The sequence below is a fragment of the Lagenorhynchus albirostris genome, chromosome 11 (genome assembly GCF_949774975.1).
Source record: "Lagenorhynchus albirostris chromosome 11, mLagAlb1.1, whole genome shotgun sequence".
NCBI classification, from domain to species: Eukaryota; Metazoa; Chordata; class Mammalia; order Artiodactyla; family Delphinidae; genus Lagenorhynchus; species Lagenorhynchus albirostris.
In genome coordinates this window covers 47,446,609-47,474,319 of record NC_083105.1, presented here as the reverse complement: position 1 = coordinate 47,474,319, position 27,711 = coordinate 47,446,609, and the positions used below count along the sequence as shown (strand labels likewise).

Genomic DNA, 27,711 nt, shown 5'->3' with positions numbered 1-27,711 from the left:
GCTCCGCGGCATGTGGGATCTTCCCGGACCGGGGCACGAACTCGTGTCCCCTGCATCGGCAGGCAGACTCTCAACCACTGCGACACCAGGGAAGCCCTTGTGATTTTTTTTTTTAATTTATATTTTTATTTTTGGCTGCATTGGGTCTTTGTTGCTGTGCGGGGGCTACTCTTTGTTGCCGTGCGCGGGCTTCTCATTGGGTGGCTTCTTTTGTTGCAGAGCATGGGCTCGAGGTGCACGGGCTTCAGTAGTTGTGGCACTCGGGCTCAGTAGTTGTGGCTCACGAACTCTAGAGCGCAGGCTCAGTAGTTGTGGTGCACAGGCTTAGTTGCTCTGTCGCATGTGGTATCTTCCCGGACCAGGGCTCAAACCCATGTCCCCTGCATTGGCAGGTGGATTCTTAACCACTGCGCCACTGTGGAAGCCCTGCTTGTGATTTTGGTATCATGTGAAAGAAACTTTTGCCTAATTTAAAGTCATATGATTCCTAACTCTTAAATATAGGTCCTTTATCCATTTTGAGTTAATTTTTGTGTATAGTGAGGCAGAGGTCCCACCTCATTATTTTATAGTTGGAAATCCAGTTGTCCCAGCACCAGTTGTTGAAGAGACTATGCTTTCCACATTGAGTTGTCTAGGCAACTCATTGAGCTGTTTCTTGTTGAAAATCAGTTGACTAAAAATGTATGGGTTTATTTCTAGATTCTCAATTCTGTTCCATTTGATCTCTATGTCAGTACCACACTTGCTTATTTGATGCTTGATGATGGTAGCTTTGTAGTAGTAAGTTTTTTTGTTTTTTTTTTTGCGGTACGCTGGCCTCTCACTGCTGTGGCCTCTCCTGTTGCGGAGCACAGGCTCCGGACGCGCAGGCCTAGCGGCCATGGCTCACGGGCCCAGCCACTCCGCGGCATGTGGGATCTTCCCCGACTGGGGCACGAACCCGTGTCCCCTGCATCGGCAGGCGGACTCCCAACCACTGCGCCACCAGGGAAGCCCTTGTAAGTTTTGAAATCAGAAAGTATGAGTCATTTCTTTTTGAATCATTTTTAACAGATTGTATTTTCTATATTTTTTCAAAATATTCCTAATTCAAATTTATTGCTGTAAAATTGTCCATAATATCCTCTTATCAGTTGAATCTCTGTAGCATCTGTAATGATGTTCCCCTTTTTTTTTAGTTTGTTTTTTTTTTACTCAAATAGTTTTTTCAGAGGATTATCATATTAATCATTGTTTTAAAGAATGAGCTTTTGACTCTGTTGATCATCTTTTTTGTAAATGTTTTCATACTTCTAAGTCCTGCTGTTTATTATTTCTTTCCACTTTCTCTGAATTTTTAGGGTTGTTTTTTGCTGACCTTTTAAAAAAGACTTTTAAATTTGCATTTTTAGTCTGTAAATTTGCCTTTAAGTAAATTTGCCTTCTTACCTGCTTCCCCACATGTTTTGATATATAATATTCTTGGTTTTGTTCATTTAAAAAAATTCTTATTTGCTCCATGAATTATTTAGAAGTGTATACTTAATTTCAAAATATATAACTTTTAAAATGAAAACTTTTATTATACAGTTCTAAGTTGATTTCATTATGGTCAGAGACCATAATAAAATTTGAGAGACTAATTTTAAGACCTAGTATATAGCTAGTTTTCATAAATGTTCCATGTGCATTTGGAAAGAATGTGAATTCTCCAGTTTTTTATTACAATACTATGTAATATGTCCATGAGCTTATTAATTGTTCAATTCACATCTTTAATGTTTGTCTATATTTTGTTTTGGATTTTGGTTTGGTTTTATTTTGGAACTTTTCTATCAGTTTCTCTACTGAGAAAGACATGTTAATGTCTCTCACATAGTAGTAGGTTTGTCAGTTTCTCTTTGTTGTAGATATGTTAATTTTTATTTTATTTATTTTGAGGCTATGTTATTAAGTACTTACAGATTTAGAATTGTTCTTTTTGTTGAATTGAACTTTTTTATCATTATGAAAAGGCTTTCTGCGTAAAGACATTTTTAGCCTTATGGCTTTATTACTGTTGTTGGCTATTTGCTTGGATTAATATAGCTATTCTAGCTTCCTTTTGATTGTTAGTATTTTCCATTCGTTAGTTTTTCATTGGTTCTGAGTTTTGGTTTGTATTTTGTAAATAGGGTATGGTTGACTTGTGTTTTGGTTCTGATTGATAATCTTTATTTTTTTACTGGAGAATTTCAGTCTTTTGTGATTGCTCTTAGATTTGGATTTATTTCTGTCTTTGCCTGTAGTTCTTATGTTTGTCCTACTCCCCCTTTCTCCCATTCTTCCGGTTTTTTGTGTTGAGCTATGTGTGTAATGCCTTCATTGAGCATGCTTTCTTCTCATTCCATCCCACCCCACAGCATCTTGCACACATGCATGCTTATTTATAAGTTAATATATTCTTTATTCTTTTAGTGTTTTTATCTGTATATTTTAACATGTATCCTTTTTTTTAAGGAAAAGTCTAAATCAGTATCTTTAACCTGTTCCTGAATAACATAATTTTAAAATGTTGATTGTCCTCCCAACCTGGAACACCATCCTCTATTGTTATAGTTTTGGAATATTTCTCTCCTGCATACATACATATTTATAGACAAATTATTGTTTTAGGTAGTCAATCTTTGTTTAAATTTATTTACTCTTTTCTTGGTTCATTATCCCTTTTTGTATTTGAGACCTTCCCTATGAGGTAATTTTTTTCTACCTGAAGTACATCCTTTAGAATTTTCTTTAGTGAAAGTCTTTTAGTGAAAAGGACACTTTTTTGTTTGTTATCTGAAGATGTCTTTATATCGAAATATCCCCGTTCTTGAAAGATAATTTCTCTGATGTCTCTGTGTGTAGAATTCTAAGTTTTCTCATTACATTGAGGTCGTTATTCATGTCTTTTGACTGTCAGTGTCACTGTTGAGAAGTATAATTGCCCTTTCTTTGCATATCTCTTTTATTTATTTTTATTTATTTATTTATTTTTGATTGCATTGGCTCTTCGTTGCTGCGTGCAGGCTTCCTCCAGTTGCAGCAAGTGGGGGTTACCCTTCTTTGAGGTGCATGGGCTTCTCATTGCGGCGGCTTCTCTTGTTGTGGAGCACGGGCTCTAGGCACGTGGGCTTCAGTAGTTATGGCACGTGGGCTCAATAGTTGAGGCTCACGGGCTGTAGAGCGCAGGCTCAGTAGTTGTGGCGCACGGGCTTAGTTGCTCCACAGCATGTGGGATCTTCCCAGACCAGGGCTTGAACCCTGGGATATATACAGGGAAGTCCCTGTATATATCTTTTATTTGACTGTTTTCAAGCCTTTTTGCCCCCCTTTGGTGTTCTGCAGTTTTATATAATGTATTGAGATGTTCTTTTCTTCTACTTCATTATTTTATTTTATTATTTATAATCCTACATGGGATTCTTTGGGCTTCCTGGATCTGAGGATATCTTTGAATAATTATGTTAAATTCTTGACCTTTATCTCTTTGAGTAATGCCTACTATTTTCTTTATTTTTGCCTTCTACAACTGTTTTAAAAGGTATAATTTTCTCTTTTTTTCCCCCAAAGGACAGGTTTTCTTCAGTCCTTAAGGATTCAGCTCCTTACATGGGCTTTGGCAGAGGTCATGAGGCAGCATCTGTAAGTCTAAATCAGGATGGGGTTTATGGTTTTTCTGGGCTTTATTAGAATGACTCTTGACTTCCCTGTTGTCAGTTATACAACTCACACAGCAGTGTAGTTTCACATACAGTTTGGAAACCATGTAGGTATTATAGACTCTCACTTCATAAATGTCTCTCATACCTCTTCTTTTTTTTTTTTTAATGTTTCATTTTATTTATTTATTTAAAAATTTTATTTATTCATTTATTTATTTTTGGCTGCATTGGGTCTTTGTTGCTGCGTGCGGGCTTTCTCTAGTTATGGTGAGCGGGAGCTATTCTTTGTTGTGGTGCGTGGGTTTCTTATTGCAGTTGGCCTCTCTTGTTGCGGAGCACGAGCTGTAGGCATGGGCTTCAGTAGTTGTGACGCGTGGGCTCAGTAGTTGTGGCTCCAAAGTGCAGGCTCAGTAGTTGTGGCGCATGAGCTTAGTTGCTCCGCAGCATGTGAGGTCTTCCTGGACCAGGGCTCGAACCTGTGTCCCCTGCATTGGCAGGTGATTCTTTTTTTTGTTTTTTTTTTGTTTTGTTTTGTTTTGTTTTGTTTTTGCGGTACGCGGGCCTCTAACTGTTGTGGCCTCTCCCGTTGCGGAGCACAGGCTCCGGACGCGCAGGCTCAGCGGCCATGGCTCTTGGGCCCAGCCGCTCCGCGGCATGTGGGATCCTCCCGGACTGGGGCACGAACCCGTGTCCCCTGCATCGGCAGGCGGACTCTCAATCACTGCGCCACCAGGGAAGCCCTGGCAGGTGATTCTTAACCACTGTGTCACCAGGGAAGCCCCTCTCATGCCTCTTCTATATTTCCAGTGATCAGCTTCTTAATGGCCTTGTCCTTGGGTACATATCTGGTGCAGTTAGTACAGTGAATATGCTGCAAGAGGCAGCAGCCCTTTTTGGCATGACCATTGTTCCTTCTTTCCTTGGTCATTGGAGATGAGGAGTTTATAATTCCAGTTAGACATACATTAGACCTTTAATTTGTTTTCCATGTTTCTCACCCCTTTTCATCTTTTTCCTTCTCCACAAACTCATATAAGAACTGGCTTGTAGTTACAAATTCTCACAGGAGATTTTTCTTCTTCCTTTTACCAGCACTAAGATTAAAGAAGGCAAGTTTGCTTCTGCCAGATAGGTTTACTGCTCATTCAGTTGTATGCCTTTTGGATTTTCAGCTAAATGCAAGGTTCTTTGATTACATCTCCATATTCGGAGTCTCAGAATATGTATCCTGTCTCCAGCACTCTGTAGTTTTCAAAGCGTTGCTGTGAGGTAACATTAAAGTCAAGAGCCACCTTCCATAGTGTCTGTATGTTTGTGCCAAATTAAGAAGTTTAAAAATATTAAAAAAAAAATTTATACAGCATTTTTTTTTTAATAAATGTATTTATTTATTTATTTATTTTTGGCTGTGTTGGATTTTTGTTTCTGTGTGCAGGCTTTCTCTAGTTGCGGCGAGCGGGGGCTACTCTTCATCGCGGTGCACGGGCTTCTCATTGTCATGGCTTCTCTTATTGCGGAGCACAGGCTCTAGATGCACAGGCTCAGTAGTTGTGCCTCACAGGCTTAGTTGCTCTGCGGCATGTGGGATCTTCCCAGACCAGGGCTCGAACCCATGTCCCCTGCATTGACAGGCAGATTCTTAACCACTGCACCACCAGGGAAGCCCTATACAGCATTTTAGATTCAGACAGTCCGGGCACCTAATCTACCATGTTGCCCGAAATGGAAATCCTTGATCCATTTGAAATAAATATACATTTTAGATAAGGTTTATGTAAGAAATATGGCATTCCAATCATCAAGCCTCCATTAAAAAAAAATCCTTGGCACTAAGTTTGGATAATTCATCCCCTTTTACTTGCTCAAGCTAAAATAAAATGTTTAAGGGGTGTGTGTTTGTGTGTGTGTGTGTGTGTGTGTGTGTGTGTGTATGTGTAAGTAATAGTCATATATATGATACTTAACATATTTATTTTTAACATTTTTATTGGAGTATAATTGCTTTACAGTGGTATGTTAGTTTCTGCTTTATAACGAAGTGAATCAGCTATACATATACATATATCCCCATATCTCCTCCCTCTTGCTTCTCCCTCCCACCCTCCCTATCCCACCCCTCTAGGGTGGTCACAAAGCACTGAGCTGATCTCCCTGTGCTATGCGGCTGCTTCCCACTAGCTATCTATTTTACATTTGGTAGTGTATATATGTCCATGCTGCCACTCTTTCACTTTGTCCCAGCTTACCCTTCCCCCTCCCCGTGTCCTCAAGTCCATTCTCTATGTCTGCATCTTTATTCCTGTCCTGCCCCTAAGTTCTTCTAGGTTTTGTTTTGTTTTTTTAGATTCCATATATATGTGATAGCATACAGTATTTTTCTCTTTCTGACTTACTTTACTCTATTTGACAGACTCTATGTCCCTCCACCTCACCATATTATATAATATATTTATATTATATAATGTTAAAATATAAAATAATGTGTATATTTGATTTCCTGATTTAACCAACTACAGCTAACCTCAGGTCTGTTTTGATTTAGATAAGATGGTTTCTGCTAGGCTTGCTTAATAACTGTGCCAGTGGAAACAGTAGTACTTATTTTAGGTTGGGAGCCCTGCTCAGGTAGTAGTGAGGTAGGGGAAAAGGTAATTATACCCAGGTATTCTGAATTATGATAAAAGAATAGTTTTTCCATTCATCTCCTTTTTAATGCAAATGATTAAGTGGTGGGGAGGGGGAGGGGGGCGTTGGAGGGTGGGCAGGGCAACATTATAGGCCACCTTTGTCTTACAGATTGATTTTACAAGAAGTTTGTTAGTGGACTGTCAGAACAGCTGTATGAGGACACATCAACCATGGCTGCATTTGATATGAAACATAAAAACTTGGTTAGGATTCTTCACCTTAAGTTTTTTCTTTTGGGAAAGGTGATACTGGTAGCACCTTTGTCTTACAGAGGCTTCTGCTTTCCTTGAGTATTGCAGCTTGCTTTGTCCTTGAATCCACGGAGCTGAGTCTCCCAAAACAGCCTTATAGCTTTCCTTTTCTGTTGAGAAAAACCTCTGAAAAGATTCCTCTTCTCTGAATCTGTTAACAACGATATGATTTTTTTCTTCTTTTGTTTATTAATATGGAGAATTACTTCATTTTTCCTAACATTAGACCAACCTTTGATACCTTATGTTACCGGACTCAGTTTGCTAATATTTTAAGAATTTTGCGCTAATATTCATGAAGGATATCAGCCTATAATTTTTTTTTTAATACAGGCTCTGCTCTTTTTTGGATTTTAGTGTCAAGGTTATACTAGTATCAGAATGAGTCAGAGAGTCTGTCATACACAGTGAAGTAAGTCAGAAAGAAAAAGACAAATACCGTATGCTAACACATATATATGGAATTTAAGAAAAAAAAATGGCATGAAGAACCTAGGGGTAAGGCAGGAATAAAGACGCAGACCTCCTAGAGAACGGACTTGAGGTTATGGGGAGGGGGAAGGGTGAGCTGTGACGGGGCGAGAGAGAGTCATGGACATATACACACTAACAAACGTAGTAAGGTAGATAGCTAGTGGGAAGCAGCCGCATGGCACGGGGATATTGGCTCGGTGCTTTGTGACAGCCTGGAGGGGTGGGATAGGGAGGGTGGGAGGGAGGGAGACGCAAGAGGGAAGAGATATGGGAACATATGTATATGTATAACTGATTCACTTTGTTGTAAAGCAGAAAGTAACACACCATTGTAAAGCAATTATACCCCAATAAAGATGTTAAAAAAAAAAAAAAGAATGAGTCAGAGAGGGTATCTTCTTTAACTGTTCTTTGGAATACATCATGGAAAATTATTTTTCTTGAACATTTGACAGAATTCATCTGTTTAAGCCATCCAGGCCTAGAATTTCTTTACTGGAGGATTTTTTGATTCCTGATAGTTTTTTTTTTAAGATTATAATACTATTCATATTTTTATTTCTTCTTGAATCATATTTGGTAAGTTATTTTTTTCTAATTTAACATGTTTTGTTACAGTTTTGCTTGTAATATTTTCTTATCTTTGGAATCTAATTTGGAGCAGTTTTCAAAGTATGTTCTGTAGACCTTTGTGGGTCCCTGCGACTGGGTAGTCTGGGAGGTCAAAACTATTTTCATAATACAGATTTTTTTGTATTTTTTCACTTTGTTGACATTTGCAGTGATGCTGCAAAAGCAGTGGTGGATAAAACTGCTAACACCTTAGCAATGTTAAGGCAGTGATACCAAAGTGAACAATTATATTCTTCATTGCCATGTATTCGTAGTTTGTTGTTGTTTTTTTTAATCCAGTTTCATTTAAGAATGTCTTTGATGAAGCAGTAAAAATATTAATTTCATTTCATTTTGCCTTTGAGTACACATCTTTTTAATATTATGTGTGATGAAACGGGAAGAATTCATAAAGCACTTCTCCATACTGAAGCAAGATAGTCGTCTTCAGAAGAAGTTCCTGTTCAGTTGAGTTTTGAACTTAACTACCTACTTTTTTCTGTAACACCCCTTTTGTTCTTGGAAGAACAGAATAGGAAGACTTTGGTTATTCGAACTTATGTATTTGACATTTGTTTTTCTCAAAAACGAACTTAAGTGAGCCTAACATTTCAAGAAAAATAGCTGTATTTGTAGCCAATGGTTAAAAAAACAATCAAACTTTCAAATGGAATTTGCAAGTATGGAAAACTTGTATCTAACACCATGAGCTTGACAGCTTCCCGATACTTAAAGACCTTCTGGTGAGATGGATAATGATATTAAAGAGTGTGATTTTTTTTTTTTCCCACCTTGATGTTGTATTCTGACTTGTGTCAAAAATCTGAAAACCAGTTATTTTCCAAATGACCAATGTATGATGATACAAAGTCACATATGCGTAAAAGATCCATTAAAAGTGCAAGATAAACCAGTGGATTTTAATGTAACAGAGTGCGAAAAGTTCATTTATATAGTTTTAGCAACCACATTGTAATTAACCTTTAAGAAGGTTATTTGTTGAGTTTAGGTATAATATCAAAAATATCAACAGTTACGTGATTTTTTAAAAGTTATTAAATATTCTTTTTTCTGATTATATATCTGTGTGAGGCTAGATTTTCTTTATATGCTTATATACCTTAACCAAAACAGCATATCACAGAATCAGTCATAAGAATCCACCTGTCTTCTCTAAAGGCAGACATTAAAAATATTTGCAAAAGTATAAAATAATGTCACTTGCCCTACTAAATTTCTTGGAAAATAGGTTTTTTAAAGTTATTTTTTAATAAAATATGTTTGTTAATGTGTAATAGGCTTATTCTTTTAGATAAACTAATATTTTAAACATTTTCATATTTAATTTCTAATTTGGTAAATATTAATAGATACAACACAGCTAAACAAAACCTGTTTTTGAAAAATCCTCAAATAATTTTTAAAACTGTAGAGGGTCCACAGACCAAAAAGCTGGTGAACTGCTTGATGACCTGTATACAGAATACGTAATGATGTTTCTTTTTTATTTCTGATATTTTACATTTGTCTCTCTTTCCTTAAAATAAAAAGGGAACAAAAGAAGATGGCATGTCCCAATTGTGTATTTAAAAAAAACTGTCTCCCTTACATTTTTCAGATTGTTTTTCAAAACATCTGTAAAAAGTGATGATAAATACATCTACCATCGTGTTGATTAATTTTAAAATGTCATAGGCCTACTCTAGTCTCTGCATGAATTTATTTCTATATTTTGTTATGCAAATCCCTACAAAATAACATATAAATTTCTTTTAAAAACTAAGGCCCTCTTGGGACTTCGCTGGTGGCACAGTGGTTAAGAACCCACCTTCCAGTGCAGGGAACACGGGTTCAAACCCTGGTCCGGGAACATCCCACATGCCGCAGAGCAACTAAGCCTGTGTGCCACAACTACTGAGCCTGTGCTCTAGAGTTTGCGAGCCACAACTGCTGAGCCCATGTGCCACACTACTGAAGCCCACACGCCCTGAGCCTGTGCTCCGCAACAAGAGAAGCCACCGCAATGAGAAGCCCGCGCACCGCAACGAAGAGCAGCCCCCCTTTCGCCACAACTAGAGAAAGGCCACATGCAGCAATGAAGACCCAATGCAGACAAAAATAAATTAATTAATAAAAAAACTAAGGCCCTCTTAGAAACAATGACAGCCCAATAAGCAGCACACCTGATGCCCAGATTTTGGTTTCTAATACAGTTCTCCAGTGAAGGGAACCAGGGTTTCTTGGAGAAATGTCTGCTTCTACGACTGGGGCAAGAAATACATAAGACCAGGCTGGGGACTTCCCTGGCAGTCCAGTGGTTAAGACTCTGTGCTTCCAATTTGGGGGTCGTGAGTTCAATCACTAGTTGGGGAACTAAGATCCCACATGCTGCTTGGCCAAAAAAAGAAAAAAAAATCAACTTGGAGCATCTTGTAGTGTCAGAAAGTAAGAAGGTGCTTCAACAAACAAACCCACGGTAATGGGAACATGACAGAGGGCTGAAAGAGCTCTCAGTGGCCAAAGTTGGAATAATTTGAGCAAGAAAATAAGTATAAAGTAGTATTGGATTATAACCTAAAGTATAAAGTCAGTATCCTTGGTTCCATACTAATATAAATAAATGATTGAATAAAGAAGTGGAAAAGAGAAAATCTGTGCAGAAGACCTCTAAATAATTTAGGTTGATCGTTTATCTTCAACAGGGTAGAAAATAACTCCCCACTCCTTAAGTGTGGGCTAATGACTTTCAAAGAGTACACTAATGAAAGGATCTTGGGAGAAGTAATTTTACAGTGGAGAAACGGCAAACACTACCTCAGCCAGGTGATCAGGATCAATATCAATAGTGATAAGTCATAGTGATAGGATACTTCCAGGAATATGATATGATGAAAATGGTACTTTATCTCTGTGTTCTTCTCCCCTAAACCCCATAACTCTTCATCTAATCATGAGAAAAACATTATACAAATCCCAGGAGAGGGCCTTTCTACAAAATACTTGACCAGTATTCCCCAAAACTGTCAAGGTCTTGCCATAAACCCTACCCTCAGTGTGATATTCTACAAGTGGGAGGGAACTCAAAAACCAGAGCCTCGCCCTGAGGAGTGAAGGTTTCAAATCCAACATCAGGCATCCCAGCTTTTAAGAGATACATTTGAGAGATGAGACCCGAAAACATCTAACTTTGAAAACCAAGAGGGCTCATGTCCAGAGACCCACAAGACTGTAGCAGTCTGAGAAACTGCTGTTAAAGAGCTTGTGCACTCGGACTCACCTACTTCAGGAGCCAGCTCAGAGGCAGCTGACTTGTGCCCAGACTTGCTAATATTAAAGTGCTGGCCTGAGAGGCAGGCATCTAATTTAATGCACACACCTAGGAGCCTGCTGGAATGTTCTCTGAGGACAGAGACTGGCAGGTGCCATCTTCATGCTCTCCCTTTGTTATGCTCTAGAGCACCAGTATTTCCCAGAAAGGAGCATTCACATGCTGGTGCCTCGATTTTTGTGGCCACTGCCTTGGGGATTCCTCTTGATCGCCTGGCTCTAGAGGACAGGGGAGCTTGTGTCCCTGGTCCCATGAGACTGTAATAATGTGTCTCCCAGAAACCCCTGTCTGTTACTCAAACTTTTGTAGCTGCTGCCAGGGGACACCTCTACATTATGTGGCACTGGTGGCCAGTGGAGCTTATGTTCATGAGTCTCACAGGACTGTAAGCAACGGAGAAAGAGTTCTTAAACAGTTCCAGGGCACAGCAAGAATTCAGAGCATAGCAAGAGGCAGCAGACCCAGGAGCTCATCAGTCTTTCTGTGAAGGAGACCTATTAGCTAGTCATCATGACTGTGGCCTGAAGGGTGGGTCTCTAATTAAACACACATCTTGGGACTGGCTGTAATCCTTTCCAGACACCTCGGAGGGTGGATACTACCTTTGAGCTCATCCTCTGCCATATTCCAGAGCACCAGTGTCTCTTGGAGGAGAGCTTTACACGTCTGGTGCCCTGGTTTTCGGAGCTGCTGCCCAGAGGACACCTTTTGATCACCTGGCTCTGGTAGCTGGGGGATGGGATGGGGAAGCTTTCATTCCTGGGTCCCACAGGACTGTGGTATTAGGAAAGATGGTTTTTGGCAGGCTGCCAGCCACTCCCAGAGCACTGCAGAAACAGTGGATTGAGACACATACACACCCATCTCCCTGACCCTGGCTTTCTGTGAAGGAAGCCTCTTGTCCTGGAGCTTTGGCCTGAGGGGCAGGCTTCAGATTTGCTACACATTTAGTGGCCTGTGGAGTGGCCTGTGGTCTGTACTCTCAAGGAACGTATGCTGTAGTTGCCATCTTTGTGCTCTTTCTCTGCCTTGCTCCAACTCACTAGTATCACTGAGTAAAGAACATCTACCCTGTCCTGGAGCTTGAATTTCTGCAACTGTAACCCAGCAGACACCTCCAGATCGCCTGGTTCTGGTGGCCAGCAGGTGTTATGCTTGTAGTCCCACAGGATTGCATAGGTATTCATACTTTTAAAAGCTGATGCCCAAGTTTCTGACTTCAAGTCAGCCTGAGTCTAGGTGCTGAAATCCTCCCCTTTGGGATGCTGGCAGGTCTTGGTACATCTTCTACTACTGGGAGCTATTAAAAATACGATAGGCTTCTTAGAGAAGCACAGAGGTTTGAGGGACAACCAAGAGCCGAGGCACAGTTGAACAACAAGTTTCATCTCCTACACAGGGCCATTCCTTCAAGACTGGGAGAAGTGGTTATTTCATCTGCTGTATAGAAACCAACACAGAGAGTCAAGCAAAATGAAGAAACAGAGGAATTTGTTCTAAATGGGAAAATAAGATAAAACCTCAGGAAAAAACCTTAATGAAATGAAGATAAGTAATTTACCTGATAAATTATTCAAAGTAATGATTATAAAGATGCTTACTGACCTGGGGAGAAGAATGGATGAACACAGAATGTTAAAGAGATGGAAAATATAAGAAAGTACCAAATAGAAGTCACAGAGCTGAAGAATACAATAATCAAACTGAAAAATACACTAGAGGGATTCAACAGCAGACTAGATGAAGTAAAAGAAAGGATCAACTAACTCAAAAACAAGGCAATAGAACTCACCCAGTCAGAGCAGCAAAAAGAAAAAAAGAATGAAAAAATGAGGATGACTTAAGGGATTGATGAGACAACATCAAATGGACTAATATTCACATCACAGGGCTCACAGAAGGAGAAGAGAGAGAAAGGGGCAGAAGTCTTAAGAAACAATGGCTGTAAACGTCCCTAACCTGGAGAGGGAAACAGACATCCAGATCTAAGATGCTCAAAGAATTATTAAAAAAAAAAAAAAAGATCCTAAGGAGACAGACCCTAAGACACATTATAATTAAGATGTCAAAAAGTTAAAGAGAGGGAATTCCCTGGCAGTCCAGTGGTTAGGACTCCACACTTCCACTGCAGGGGGAATGGCGTTTGATCCCTGTTCGGGATACTAAGATCCCCTATGCTGCAAGCCGTGACCAAAAAAAAAAAAAAAAGAGGGACTCTTAAAAACAGGAGGAGAAAAACAACTTGTATGCAGGGAAACCCTAATAAGACTACCAACAGATTTTTCAGCATAAACTTTGCAGGACAGAAGGGAGTGGCATATATTCAAAGTGCTGAAAGAAAAAAAAATATGCCAACCAAGAATATTCTACCCAGTTATCATTCAGAACTAAAGGAGAGATAGTTTTCCAGATAAGCAAAAGCTAAAGGAGTTCATCACCATTAAACCAGCCTTACAAGAAATGTTAAAGGACTTCTTTAAGCTGAAAAGGGGCACCAATTAGTAGCAAAAAAAGAAAGAATGAAAGAAAGGTAAACATATAGTAGCGGTAATAGATTAATCATTCACAAAGGTAGTGGAAAGTTTAAAAAACAAAAGTAATAATAACTGATTACAATAATTAAGGGATATATAAGATAAAAAGATGTTAAATGTTGGGACTTCCCTGGTGATGCAGTGGTTGAGAGTCCGCCTGCCGATGCAGGGGACACGGGTTCGTGCCCCGGTCTGGGAGGATCCCACATGCCATGGAGCGGCTGGGCCCGTGAGCCATGGCTGCTGAGCCTGCGCGTCCGGAGCCTGTGCTCCGCAACGGGAGAGGCCACAACAGTGAGAGGCCCACATACTGCAAAAAAAAAAAAAAAAGATGTTAAATGTGACATCAAAAGCATAAAATGGGGTGGGGGTAATAATACTGAGCTTTACAATGGGATCAAATTTAACCATCTTAAAGTTGATTGTTATAGATATAAGTTGTTATATGTAAGCCTCATGTTAACCACAAACCAAAAATCTATGGTAAATATTCAAGAAAAAGAGAAATAAGTATACCACTAAAGAAAGTCACCCAACCACAAAGGAACAGAGCAATAGAAGAAAGGAATAGAGAGGAACAACAAAAACAGCTGGAAAACAATTAACAAAATGGCATTAAATCATACATTTATCAAGAATTACTTTAAATGTAAATGGACTAAATTCTCCAATCAAAAGACACACAGTGGCTGGAACAAGACCCCTCTCTCTATAAGCTGCCTACAAGAGATTCAGTTTAGGTGTAAGAACGTACACAGGCTGAAAGTGAAAGGATGGAAAAAGACATTCCATGCAAATGGAAACCAAAAGAAAGCTGTAGTAGCTCTACTTATATCAGACAAATAGACTTTAAAACAGAAGACTAGTAAGAGACAAAAAGGGAAAAGGACGTTACATAATCATAAAGGGGTCAATCCAACAAGAATAGTAACATTTGTAAATATTTATGCACCCAACATAGGAGCACCTAAATATATAAAGCTAATATTAACAAACCTAAAGGGAGAAATAGACAGCAATACAATGATAGATGGAACTTTTAATATCCCACTGAAACCAATGGATACATCATCCAAACAGAAAATCAGTAAGGAAACATCATCCTTAAAATACATATTAGACCAGATGAACTTAAATATTATTTATAGAACACTCTATCCAGAAGCTATAAAGTACACATTCTTCTCAAATGCATATGGAATATTTTTTCAAGATAGATCATATGTTAGGTCACAAACTAGTCTTAATAAATTTAAGAGGATTGAAATACTAAGCATCTTTTCTGACCCCAGTGGTATGAAACTGGAAATTAATTATACTAAGAAAACTGGAAATATCACAAATATGTGGGGATTAAGCAACATGCTACTGAACAACCAATGGGTGAAAGAAGAAATCAAAAGAAAAGTCAAAAATACTTTGAGACAAATGAAAATGGAACATACCAACATTTACGGGATGTAGCAAAAGCAGTTCTAAGAGGGAAGTTTGTAGTGATAAATGCCTACTTCAAGAAGTGAGAAAAGTCTCAAACAACCTAACTTTACACCTCAAGGAACTAGGAAAAGGAGAACAAATGAAGCCTAAAGTTAAAAGGGAGGAAATAACAAAGGTTAGAGCAGAGATAAATTAGAGACTAAAAAGACAATAGAAAAGTTCCATGAAACCAAGAGCTCGTTCTTTGAAAAGATAAAATTCACAAACCTGTAGTTAGACTCACCAAGAAAAAAAAGAGAGGACTCAAAAAAATAAAATCAGAAATGAAAGAGGAGATGTTACAACTGATAACTACAGTAATACAAAGGATCATAAGAGACTACTTTGAATAATTGTCACTAACAAACTGGACAACTTAAAAGAAATGGATAAATCCTTAGAAACATACAGTTTGCCAAGACTGAATCATGATGACATAGAAAATCTGAACAGACTGATTACAAGTAAGGAGATTAAATCAGTAATCAAAAACTTCCTAACAGACAGAAGTTTAGGACCAGACAGCTTCACTAGTGAATTCTACCAAACAGTCAAAGAAGAATTAATACTAATTCCTCTCAAACTCTTCCATACTTATTTTATGAGGCTAACATTAGCCTGATACCAAAACCAGACAAGGATGCCTCAAGAAAAGAAAATTACAGGCTAGTATTTCTGATGAAAATTGATGTAAAAATCCTGAACAAAATATTAGCAAAACAAATTCAACAACATACAGACCATGATCAAGTGAGATTTATTTCAGGGATTCAAGGATGGCTCAACATCTGCAAATCAGTCAGTGTGATACGTCACATTAACAAAATGAAGGATAAAAATCATATGATCGGGGCTTCCCTGGTGGCGCAGTGGTTGAGAGTCCGCCTGCTGATGCAGGGGACATGGGTTCGTGCCCCAGTCTGGGAAGATCCCACATGCCGCGGAGTGGCTGGGCCTATGAGCCATGGCCACTGGGCCTGTGCGTCCGGAGCCTGTGCTCTGCAACGGGAGAGGCCACAACAGTGAGAGGCCCGCGTACCGCAAAAAAAAAAAAAAAAATCATATGATCATCTCAATAGATGCAGGAAAAGCATTTGACAATTATGAAAAGCAAATGAAAAGCATTTAACATCCATTTAGGATAAAACCTATCAAAGGGGCTTCCCTGGTGGCGCAGTGGTTGGGAGTCCACCTGCAGGTGCAGGGGACGCGGGTTCGTGTCCTGGTCTGGGAGGATCCCACATGCCGCAGAGCTGCTGGGCCCGTGAGCCATGGCCGCTGGGCCTGCACTTCCGGTGCCTGTGCTCCGCAACGGGAGAGGCCGCGACAGTGAGAGGCCCGCATACGGCAAAAAACAAAAACAAAAACAAAAAACAACAGCAAAAAAAACCTACCAAAGCAGGTATAGTGGGAACATACCTCAACATAATAAATGCCATATATGACAAGCCCACAGCTAACATCATAGTCAACCATGGAAAGTTGAAAGCTTTTCCTCTGAGATCAGGAATGAGATGAGGATGTCCATTCTTACTACTTTTATTGAATATAGTATTAGAAGTCCTTGCCAGAGCAGTTATGGAAGAAAAAGAAATAAAAGCATCGTAATTGGAAAGGAAGAAGTAAAACTGTCACTATTTGCAGATGACATGATATTATATGTAGAAAACCCATAAGACTCCATCAGACTGTTAGTAAAAAAACAAAAATAGAATTCAGTGAAGTTGCAGAATATGGAATCAATACACAAAAATCATTGTGTTTCTGTACACTAGTAATGAACTGTCGAAAAGAGATAAAACAGTCCTATTTACAATTGCATAAAAAAATAAAATACCTAGGAATAAATTTAACCATGGAGATAAAATATCTTTATACTGAAAATTACAAGAGATTAATAAAAGAAACTGAAGACGACACAAATAAATGGGATATTTAGTGCTCATAGATTGGAAGAATTAATATTGTTAAAATGTTCATATTATCCAATATACATGTTCAGTTCAATTCCTATCAAAATTCTAATGGCATTTTTTCACAGTAATAGAACAAACAATTCTAAGATTTCTGTGGAACCATAAAAAACCCCAAATAGCCAAAGCAATTTTGAGAAAGAAGAACAAAGAGGGAGGCATCATGTGCCCTTGTCTAAAACTACATTATAAAGCTATAGTAATTAAGACAGTGTGATATTGGCATAAAAACAGACACATAGATCAATGAATGGAATGGAATACAGAGCCCAGAAATAAACCCACACATATATGGTCAATTATTTTACAACAAAGGAGCCAAGAATATACAATGGGAAAAGGACAGTCTCTTTAATAAATGGTGTTGGGAAAATTGGACAGCCACATGCAAAAGAAGGAAACTGGATTGCTATCTTATGCCATACTTGAGAAGTAACTAAAAATGGATTAAAGACTTGAACATAAGACCTGGAAGCATTAAAACTCCTAGAAGAAAACATAGATGGGAATCTCCCCAACATAGGTCTTGGTGATGATTTTTTGAATCTGACACTGAAAGCAAAAGCAACAAAAACAAATAAATAACTGGGATTACATCAAACTAAAAACTTCTGCATAACAAAGGAAGCCATCAACAAAAAGAAAAGGCAACCTACTGCGTGGGAGAAAATATTTGCAAATCATGTATCTGATAAGGGGTTAATATCCAAAATATATGAAGAACTCATGTAATTCCATAGCAAAAAACCAATCTGATTAAAAAATTGGCAGAAAATCTGAATAGACATTTTCCCAAGGAAGACATACAGGTGGCCAACAGGTACATGAAAAGATTCTCTACATCATTAATCATCAGGGAAATGCAAATTAAAACCACAGTGAGATATCACCTCACACCTGTTAGAATGACTCTTATGAATAAGACTAGAAATAAATAATGTTGGTGAGGATGTGGAGGAAAGGGGACCCTTGTGCAGTGTTGGTGGGAGTGTAAATTGTTGTAGCCACTATGAAAAACAGTATGGAGGGTCCTCAAATTAAAACTAGAACTACCATATGATCCAGCAGTTTCACTTTGGGATATTTATCTGAAGAAAATAAAAACACGAGCTCAAAAAGGTATACTCCCCCCACCCCCCATGTTCATTGCAGCATTATTTGTAATAGCCAAGATATGGAAACAATGTAAGTGTCCATCGATGAGTGGTTAAAGAATAAGTGGTATTTATATACAATGGAATATTATTCAGCCACAAAAAAGAAGGAAATCTTGACATTTGTAACATGGATTGACCTGAGGGCATTATGCTAAGTAAAATGAGGCAGAAACAGACACATCAGTAAAAGATCTTTCTTATATGTGGAATCTAAAAACAAACCAATCACCCCCCGACCCCCAGCTCATAGGTAGAACAGAGTAGTGGTTGCTAGAGGAAGGGGGTGGGGGGGGAGAAATGGACGAACTGTTTTTGTTCTTTTTAGTTTAAATAAATTGAATTTTTAAAAAAGGAAAAACAGACAAATCCTATTGGAGGGCCATTCAACAAAATACTTGACCGGGATTCCCCAAGACTGTTGGGGTCATCAAAAACAAGGAAAACCTGAGAAACTGTATAGCCAAGAGGGGCCTACAAAGGATATGACAATTAAATATAATGTGATATCTTGGATAGGATCCTGAAACGAAAAGACATTATGTAAAAACTAAGAAAATTTAAATAAAATATGGACTTTAGTTAATAATACTATGTTTATATTAGTTTATTACTTGTAACAGAGGTTTCATACTAATGTAAAATGTTAATAGGTAACACTGGGTGTGGGGTATATAGGAACCCTACTGTCTTCTCAGTTTTTCTCTGAAATTGTTCTAAAAAAGTTTATTTTTATTTTTAAACATCTTTATTGGAGTATAACTGCTTTACAGTGGTATGTTAGTTTCTGCTGTAGAATAAAGTGAAACAGCTATGCATATACCTATATCCCCATATCCCCACCCTTTTGCATCTCCCTCCCACACTCCCTATCCCACCCCTCTAGGTGGTCGCAAAGCACCGAACTGATCTCCCTGTGCTATGTGGCTGCTTCCCAGTAGCTATCTATTTTACATTTGGTAGTGTACATATGTCAGTGCCACTCTCTCACTTCGTCCCAGCTTACCCATCTCCCTCCCCATGTCCTCAAGTCCATTCTCTACGTCTGCATCTTTATTCCTGTCCTGCCCCTAGGTTCTTCAGAACCTTTTTTTTTTTTTTTTTTAGATTCCATATATATGCGTTAGCATACGGTACTTATTTTTCTCTTTCCGACTTACTCCACTCTGTATGACAGACTCTGGGTCCATCCACCTCACTACAAATAACTCAATTTCGTTTCATTTATGGCTGAGTAATATTCCATTGTATATATGTGCCACATCTTCTTTATCCATTCATCTGTCGATAGACACTTAGGTTGCTTCCATGTCCTGGCTATTGTAAATAGTGCTGCAATGAACATTGTGATACATGACTGTTTTTGAATTAATGGTTTTCTCAGGGTATAGGCCCAGTAGTGGGATTGCTGGGTCATATGGTAGTTCTATATTTAGTTTTTTAAGGAACCTCCATACTGTTCTCCTTAGTGGCTGTATCAATTTACATTCCCACCAACAGTGCTAGAGGGTTCCCTTTTCTCCACACCCTCTCCAGCATTTATTGCTTGTAGGTTTTTTGATGAGGGCCATTCTGACCTGTGTGAGGTGATACCTCATTGTAGTTTTGATTTGCATTTCTCTAATGATTACTGATGTTGAGCATCTTTTCATGTGTTTTGTTGGCAGTCTGCATATCTTCTTTGGAGAAATGTCTATTTAGGTCTTCTGCCCATTTTGGATTGGGTTGTTTGTTTTTTTGATATTGAGCTGCATGAGCTGCTTGTATATTTTGGAGATTAATCCTTTGTCAGTTGCTTCATTTGCAAATATTTTCTCCCATTCTGAGGGTTGTCTTTTCATCTTGTTTATGGTTTCCTTTGCTGTGCAAAAGCTTTTAAGTTTCATTAGGTCCCATTTGTTTATTTTTGTTTTTATTTCTGTTACTCTAGGAGGTGGGTCAGAAAAGATCTTGCTGTGGTTTATGTCAAAGAGTGTTTTTCCTATGTTTTCCTCTAAAAGTTTTATAGTGTCTGGTCTTACATTTAAGTCTGTAATCCATTTGGAGTTTATTTTTGTGTATGGTGTTAGGTAGTGTTCTAATTTCATTCTTTTACATGTAGCTGTCCAGTTTTCCCAGCACCACTTATTGAAGAGGCTGACTTTTCTCGACTGTATGTTTTTGCCCCCTTTGTCGTAAATTAGGTGCCCATATGTGCATGGGTTTATCTCTGGGCATTGTGCCCTGTACCATTGATCTATGTTTCTGTTTTTGTGCCAGTACCATGCTGTCTTCATTACTGTAGCTTTGCGATATAGTTTGAAGTCAGTGAGCCTGATTCCTCCAACTCAGTTTTTCTTTCTCAGGATTGCTTTGGCTATTCGTGGTCTTTAGTGTTTCCATACAAATTGTAAGATTTTTTGTTCTAATTCTGTGAAGAATGCCATTGGTAGTTTGATGGCAGATCTACAGATTTCATTGAATCTGTAGATTGCTTTGGGTAGTATAGTCATTTTCACAATACTGATTCTTCCAATCCAAGAACATGGTATATTTCTCCATCTGTTTATGTCATGTTTGATTTCTTTCAGCAGTGTTTTATAGTTTTCTGAGTACAAGTCTTTCGCCTCCTTAGGCAGGTTTATTCCTAGGTATTTTATTCTTTTTGTTGCAGTGGTAAATGGGAGTGTTTCCTTAATTTCTCTTTCTGATTTTTCGTTGTTGGTGTATAGGAATGCCAGAGATTTCTGTGCATTAATTTTGTATCCTGCACAACCTTACCAAATTTATTGATTAGTTCTAGTTGTTTTCTGGTGGCATCTTTAGGATTTTCTATGTACAGTATCATGTCATCAGCAAATAGTGAAAGTTTTAATTCTTCTTTTCCAACTTGTATTCCTTTTATTTCTTTTTCTTCTCTAATTGCTGTGGCTAGGACTTCCAAAACTGTTGAATAAGAGTGGCGAGAGTGGACATCCTTGTCTTGTTCCTGATCCTACTGGAAATGCTTTCAGTTTTTCACCATTGAATATGTGGGTTTGTCATATATGGCCTTTATTATGTTGAGGTAGTTTCCCTCTATGCCCATTTTCTGGAGAGTTTTTATCATAAATGAGTGTTGAATTTTGTCAAAAGGTTTTTCTGCATCTATTGAGATTATCATATGGTTTTTATTCCTTAATTTGTTATTGTGGTGTATCATATTGATTGATTTGCGTATATTGAAGAATCCTTGCATCCCTGGGATAAACGGTGTATGATCCTTTAAATGTTTTGTTGGATTCTGTTTGCTAGTATTTTGTTCAGGATTTTTGCATCTATGTTCATCAGTGATATTGGTCTATAATTTTCTTTTTTTGTGATATCTTTTTCTGGCTCTGGTATCAGGGTAATGATGGCTTTGTAGAATGAATTTGGGAGTGTTTCTCCCTCTGCAATTTTTTGTAAGAGTTTGAGAAGGATTGGTGTTAGCTTTTCTCTAAATGTTTGATAGAATTTGCCTGTGAAGCCATCTGGTCATGGACTTTAGTTTGTTAGGAAGATTTAAAATTATGGTTTCAATTTCATTACTTCTGATATGTCTATTTATATTTTCTAATTCTTCCTGGTTCAGTCTTGGAAAATTGTAGCTTTCCAAGAATTTGTCCATTTCTTCGTGGTTGTCCATTTTATTGGCATATAGTTGTTTGTAGTAGTCTCTCATAATCCTTTGTATTTCTGCAGTGTCAGTTGTGATTTCTCCTTTTTCATTTTATTGATTTGCATCATCTCCCTTTTTTTTTTGATGAGTGTGGCTAAGGGTTTATCAATTTTGTTTATCTTCTCAAAGAAGCAACTTTTAGTTCTATTGATCTTTGCTATTGTTTTCTTTATTTCTGGTTCATTTATTTCTGTTCTGATCTTTATGATTTCTTTCCTCCTGCTGACTTTGGGTTTTATTTGTTCTTCTTTCTCTAGTTGTTTTAAGTGTAGGGTTAAATTGTTTATTTGAGATTTTTCTTGTTTCTTGAGGTGAGATTGAATTGCTATAAACTTCCCTCTTAGAACTGCTTTTGCTGCATCCCATAGGTTTCGGGTCATCATGTTTTCATTGTCGTTTGTTTCTATGTATTTTTTAATTTCTTCTTTGATTTCTTCAGTGATCTCTTGGTTGCTTACTAGCGCGCTGTTTAGCCTCCATCTATTTGTGTTTTTTACAGTTTTTATCTTGTAATTGATTTTCAGTCTCATACCGTTGTGGTCAGAAAAGATGCTTGGTATGATTTCAATTTTCTAAATTTTCCAAGGCTTGATTTGTGACCCAAGTTGTGATCTGTCATGGAGAATGTTCCATGTGCACTTGAGAAGAAAGTGTATTCTGCCACTTTTGGGTGGAATGTTCTATAAATATCAATTAGATCTGTCTGGTCTGTTGTGTCATTTAAAGCTTGTGTTTCCTTATTTATTTTCTGTTTGGATGATCTGTCCATTGGTGTAAGTGGGGTGTTAAAGTCCCCTACTATTATTGTGTTACTGTTGATTTCTCCTTTCATGGTTGTTAGCATTTGCCTTATGTATTGAGGTGCTCCTATGTTGGGTGCATAAACATTTATAATTGTTATATCTTCTTCTTGGATTGATCCTTTGATCATTATGTAGTGTCCCTCCTTATCTCTTGTAACAGTCTTTATTTGAAAGTCTATTTTATCTGATATGAGTATTCCTCCTCCAGCTTTCTTTTGATTTCCATTTGCATGGAATATCTTTTTCCATCCCTTCACTTTCAGTCTTTATGTGTCCCTAGGTCAGAAGTGGGTCTCCTGTAGACAACATATATGTGGGTCTTGTTTTTATATCCATTCAGCCAGTCTGTGTCTTTTGGTTGGGGCATTTATTCCTTTTACATTCAAGGTTAGTATCGATATGTATGTTCCCATTACCATTTTCTTAATTGTTTTGCATTTGTTTTTGTGGCTCTTTCTTCTTTTGTGTTTCCCGCTTAAAGAAGTTTCTTTAGCATTTGGTGTAAAGCTGGTTTGGTGATGCTGAATTCTCTTAGCTTTTGTTTGTCTGAAAGACTTTTGACTTCTCCATAGAATCTGAATGAGATCCTTGCTGGGTAAAGTAATCTTGGTTGTAGGTTTTTCTCTTTCATCACTTTAAGCATATCCTACCACTTCATTCTGGCCTGCAGAGTTTCCACTGAAAAATCAGCTGATAACCTTATGGAGATTCCTTTGTATGTTATTTTTCCCTTGCTGCTTTTAATACTTTTTGTTTGAATTTAATTTTTGTTTTTTTTGATTAATATGTGTCTTGGTATCTTTTTCCTAGGGTTTATCCTGGGACTTTCTGTGCTTCCTGGACTTGGGTGACTATTTCCTTTCCCATGTTAGGGAAGTTTTCCACTGTAATTTCTTCAAATATTTTCTCAGACCCTTTCTTTTTCTCTTCTTCTTCTGGGACCCATATAATTCGAATGTTGGTGTGGTTAGTGTTGTCCCAGAGGTCTCTGAGATTGTCTTCAACTCTTTTCGTTCTTTTTTTTTTATTCTGCTCCTTGACAGTTACTTCCACGATTTTGCCTTCCAGCTCACTTATTCATTCTTTTGCCTCCATTATTCTGTTATTGATTCCTTCTAGTGTGTTTTTCATTTCAGTTAATGTGTTGTTCATGTCTGTTTGTTTGTTCTTTAGTTCTTCTAGATCGTTGTTAAACATTCCTTGCAGTTTCTCAATCCGTGCTTCCATTCTATTTCCAAGATTCTGGATCATCTTTACTATCATTACTCTGAATTCTTTTTCAGGTAGATTGCCTATTTCCTCTTCATTTATTTGGTGGTGTTGGTTTTTACCTTGCTCCTTCATCTGTGACATATTGTTTTCCATCTCTTTTTTTTTGATGATGATTTGGATTGTGTTCCTGTTTTACTTGTTGTTTGGCCTGAGGCTTCCAACACTGGAGTTTGTAGGCTGTTGGGTAGAGCTGGGTTTTGGTGCTGAGATGAGGAACTCTGTGAGACTTTACTCCGATGAATATTCCCTGAGGTCTGAGGTTCTGTGTTAGTCCAGTGGTTCAGATTCGGAGCTCCCACCGCAGGAGCTTCTGCCCGACCCTGTGCTTGCAAATTAAGATCCCACAAGCCATGTGGGGTGGTAAAAAAAAACAATAACAAAGCTAAAAATAAAATTAGACTAGGAAACTAACAGATATGTTAGAAAGGACTTAAAAATAAAAATATAGATGACTCAACAACCAGAAGGTAAGTCAGTACCACAATAGTAAAAAGAGGAGGAGACAAAAGAAAAAAACAAGGAAGAAAAAAGGAGTGGGGGAAAGACCTTGTCTTTGGAGAGCGGGACCTAAGCAAGGGTGAGGTTTAGGCTTAGGCTCAAGGAACAGAAGGGGCCCTGGCATGCCCCCCACCCCTGGTATCAGAGGGCAGGGGACCTCCTCACTTGGGAGCCCAACAGGCTTCCTGGGTTTGAGTGGGTGGGGCAAACACCCTCCTCTCCTCTCCTGTTCCTCCGGTTTACAGTCTGGGAGCACCCCTCCCGCCTGCCTGTCCTGATCTCCCGGCCTCCCTCCTGTGTCCCCAGGACCAATGCAGGGGTCAGAGGGTCCTTGGAGGGCAGGGAACCAGCCTGCAAGCTCAGCAGGCTCCCTGTGTCCGAATGGGTGGGGCAGTCAACCTCTGCTCCTCTCCTGCTTCTCCCAGAGGGCCCCTCTCCTATTCTCCCCTTGGCCTCCTTCCTATGCCCCGAAGGACCCATCTGACCTGGAGGGGGCTTTGGAGGGCAGGGAACCGGCCTGGGAGCTCAGCAGGCTTCCTGAGCCCGAGTGAGCAGGGCAAGCACCCTCCATTCCTCTCCCACTCCTCCTGGATGGCCTGTCCCGTCTGCCACTCCTGATCTCACTGGCCTCCCTCCTGTGCCCCCAGGATCCATGCAGCCTGGATAGGGCTTTGGAGTGGGGGGAACCAGCTTGGGAGCTCAGCAGGCTCCCCATCCCCAGTGGGCCAGGCGATCACCCTCCGCTCCTCTTCCGCTCTTCCCAGAGTCCCTCCCCACTGCCTCTCCTGATCTCCCCCACCTCAGGGATGCCGATCTTGCCTGGCCTCCACTTCTCCTCCACTGTCAGTCCCCCAGCATCCTACCAGTTTACTCTGGGGTTCCTCCCATCTGCTTGGGGGTTAGAGTCCCCCACCAGCGGCCTGCACGCGCCCTAGTTGTGGGGAGACGCTAACTCCGCATCTTCCCACACCGCCATCTTTCTTTTTTTTTTGCTGTACGCGGGCCTCTCACTGTTGTGGCCTCTTCCGTTGTGGAGCACAGGCTCCGGACGCACAGGCTCAGCGGCGATGGCTCATGGGCCCAGCCGCTCTGAGGCATGTGGGATCTTCCTGGACCAGGCCTGAACCCATGTCCCCTGCGTCGGCAGGCGGACTCTCAACCACTGCGCCACCAGGGACGCCCCCGCCATCTTTCTTAACACATTTTTAGTAATTTAAATAGAGATGTTGATTTCAAATAAGTATTTTTTTTCTATTTTCAGAAAAATTTTGCCTTGGACACTTGAATGATTATTTGGTTATTTTTTTTTATTACTAAAGCAAGTGTCACCGGGGCCATATGTTAGGAAAACAGCATTTATTGCCTCCAATCCAGATATTTTATTGGCTGGCAACAAGGAGGGGTAATATGTTATGAATACTTTCCCTTACTAACAGTCATACTTAGTTGTGACAAATAAACATATTATTTTGTAGCAGTTTAATTAAAGTGAAAAATGTGTATGGTAGCAAACCCAAGCTTAAACAATTTCAGCCTTATCAATAGGAGGAATTTAAAGCCTTACTTTTTTAGCTTTATTTTTGGCTTATTTATAGACGAAGGGAAAAAAATGAGCTCTTTATTCTTTGAATTTTTAGACAGATTTTTGGATGAACTAGTGTAAAGAAAGAAAATATTTGGAGAAACTAATATGTTGTTAATAGCTAAACCATTATTTCGGTAGCCTGTGATTTTCCAAACTTGTGTTTTCCACTTATGTAACCACATTCCTCTTTTAGCTGAAATAACTCCCAAGTAACTAAATCATAGAAATGTCAAATAATTAGACCAAAGATGTTGGTTTTGGAATTTCACACAGCAGGTAGTTCAAGTGATAGTCAAAGATAATAGTAGTTAATATTAGGAACCTTTTAAGGTTAAAAATTAATAGCTTAGGGAGCGGTTTAGGATCAGAAACTCAATATAAACAGTAGTCTTGGTCCTCGAGTATTCTCCTTCAAGTAGGCCCATACCAAGACTGCAGGAACTTCAAGTAGTGACCTAGCTTGGGGGAATACAGCTTGGATGGTGACTTTTAGGCAATTGGCTTGCCCAGATAGACTCTTTAGGCATCACATCTATAATAACTACAATCTAGATGGCAGTCTTTGAACCTGTGTAGGATGAAAAGGAAGATATCTGATGCCACGTAAATCTTGTGAGTATACTTGCCCACTTTGACAGCCACATGATAGCATTGCTTCTCAGAGAAATCTTCTGGTATTATATGCTAAAATTCAAAGCGTTTTTCCTGAAATAGCTGTCAGTGTTTACGCAAATCTAAGTGATAATTTTAAGCTCTATTTTAAAGAATGAAGGTAGCCAAAATGTACAAACTTTCAGTTAGAAGATAAGTACTAGGGATGTAATGTACAATGTGATAAATGTAATTAACACTGCTGAATGTCATTCGTGAAAGTTAAAGAGAGTAAATCCTAAGAGTTCTTATTTCAAGGAGAAAAAAAATCTTTTTTCTTCTATTTGTATCTATGTGAGAAGGTGGATGTTCTCTAAATTTATTGTGGTAATCATTTCATGATACAAATCAAATCGTTACGCCATACATTTTAAACTTATACATGCTGCGGTCATTTATATCTCAATAAAACTGGTAGAAAAAAGACAAAAAAATCTATTAAGTAATGTAGTAACTAGTGGAAGTATGAGATTATTTGTTTGTAGTTTTAGTGATATGTTTTAATATTGTAGGAATTCAGGGGCAAAATGTATCAGTATGTATGTGCTAATTTGAAACATCATCCAGTAATATGGTATTTATTCATTCAACTAAAACTATTTGAGCATTTAACATAGGCACTCTCTAGACATTGGGGATACAGCAGTGAAGACAACATAGAGTTTATAGTTTGTTCTGGCTTTGGCGTAGAGACAGGGAATCAATAACTTAATATATAGCATGCCAGCTGATAATAAGTCATTTGGAAAATAACATGGCAGTGTAGAGGAAAAGGGGTTACCATTGTGGGGTAAAAGTTTATGTGTTTTCTGTAGAGTGCTCAGGGAAGTCCTCTAAAAATTGATTTGTGAGCAAAGACTTGAAACAAATGAGGGAGCAAGCTGTGTGGGTATTTGGCAGAAGAGTTGTCCAGATAGAACAACGATTGCAAAGGCCTTGAGGTTTAGTGTATGCAGAAACAGCCAGGGGGCCAGTGTGGCTGGAGCCAAGTGTGAAGTACCTGTGATCACCACTGGAGCCAGAAGGGTAGAAAACAATAACAAAGTATTTAGGACCTTGTAGGCC

At 38.8% G+C, this 27,711-nt stretch overlaps 1 protein-coding gene across 17 annotated transcripts in view; it reads left to right on the top strand.

Annotated features, from left to right (window-relative positions):
• FRS2 (fibroblast growth factor receptor substrate 2) overlaps window positions 1-27,711 on the top strand; it is a 121,192-nt gene that overhangs the window by 55,745 nt on the left and 37,736 nt on the right. For 10 of the 17 annotated variants that reach the window (XM_060165404.1, XM_060165387.1, XM_060165390.1 and 7 more), the window contains 2 exons: window positions 3,577-3,648; window positions 6,465-6,559. The exons of 2 other annotated variants lie outside the window; for them this stretch is intronic. The gene's annotated coding sequence lies outside the window, so the exon portion shown is untranslated. Of the gene's footprint in view, window positions 1-857; window positions 1,002-3,415; window positions 3,649-6,464; window positions 6,560-27,711 lie in introns of those variants that run through there. 5 more of the 17 variants (XM_060165388.1, XM_060165403.1, XM_060165394.1 and 2 more) reach the window with 4 other exon arrangements.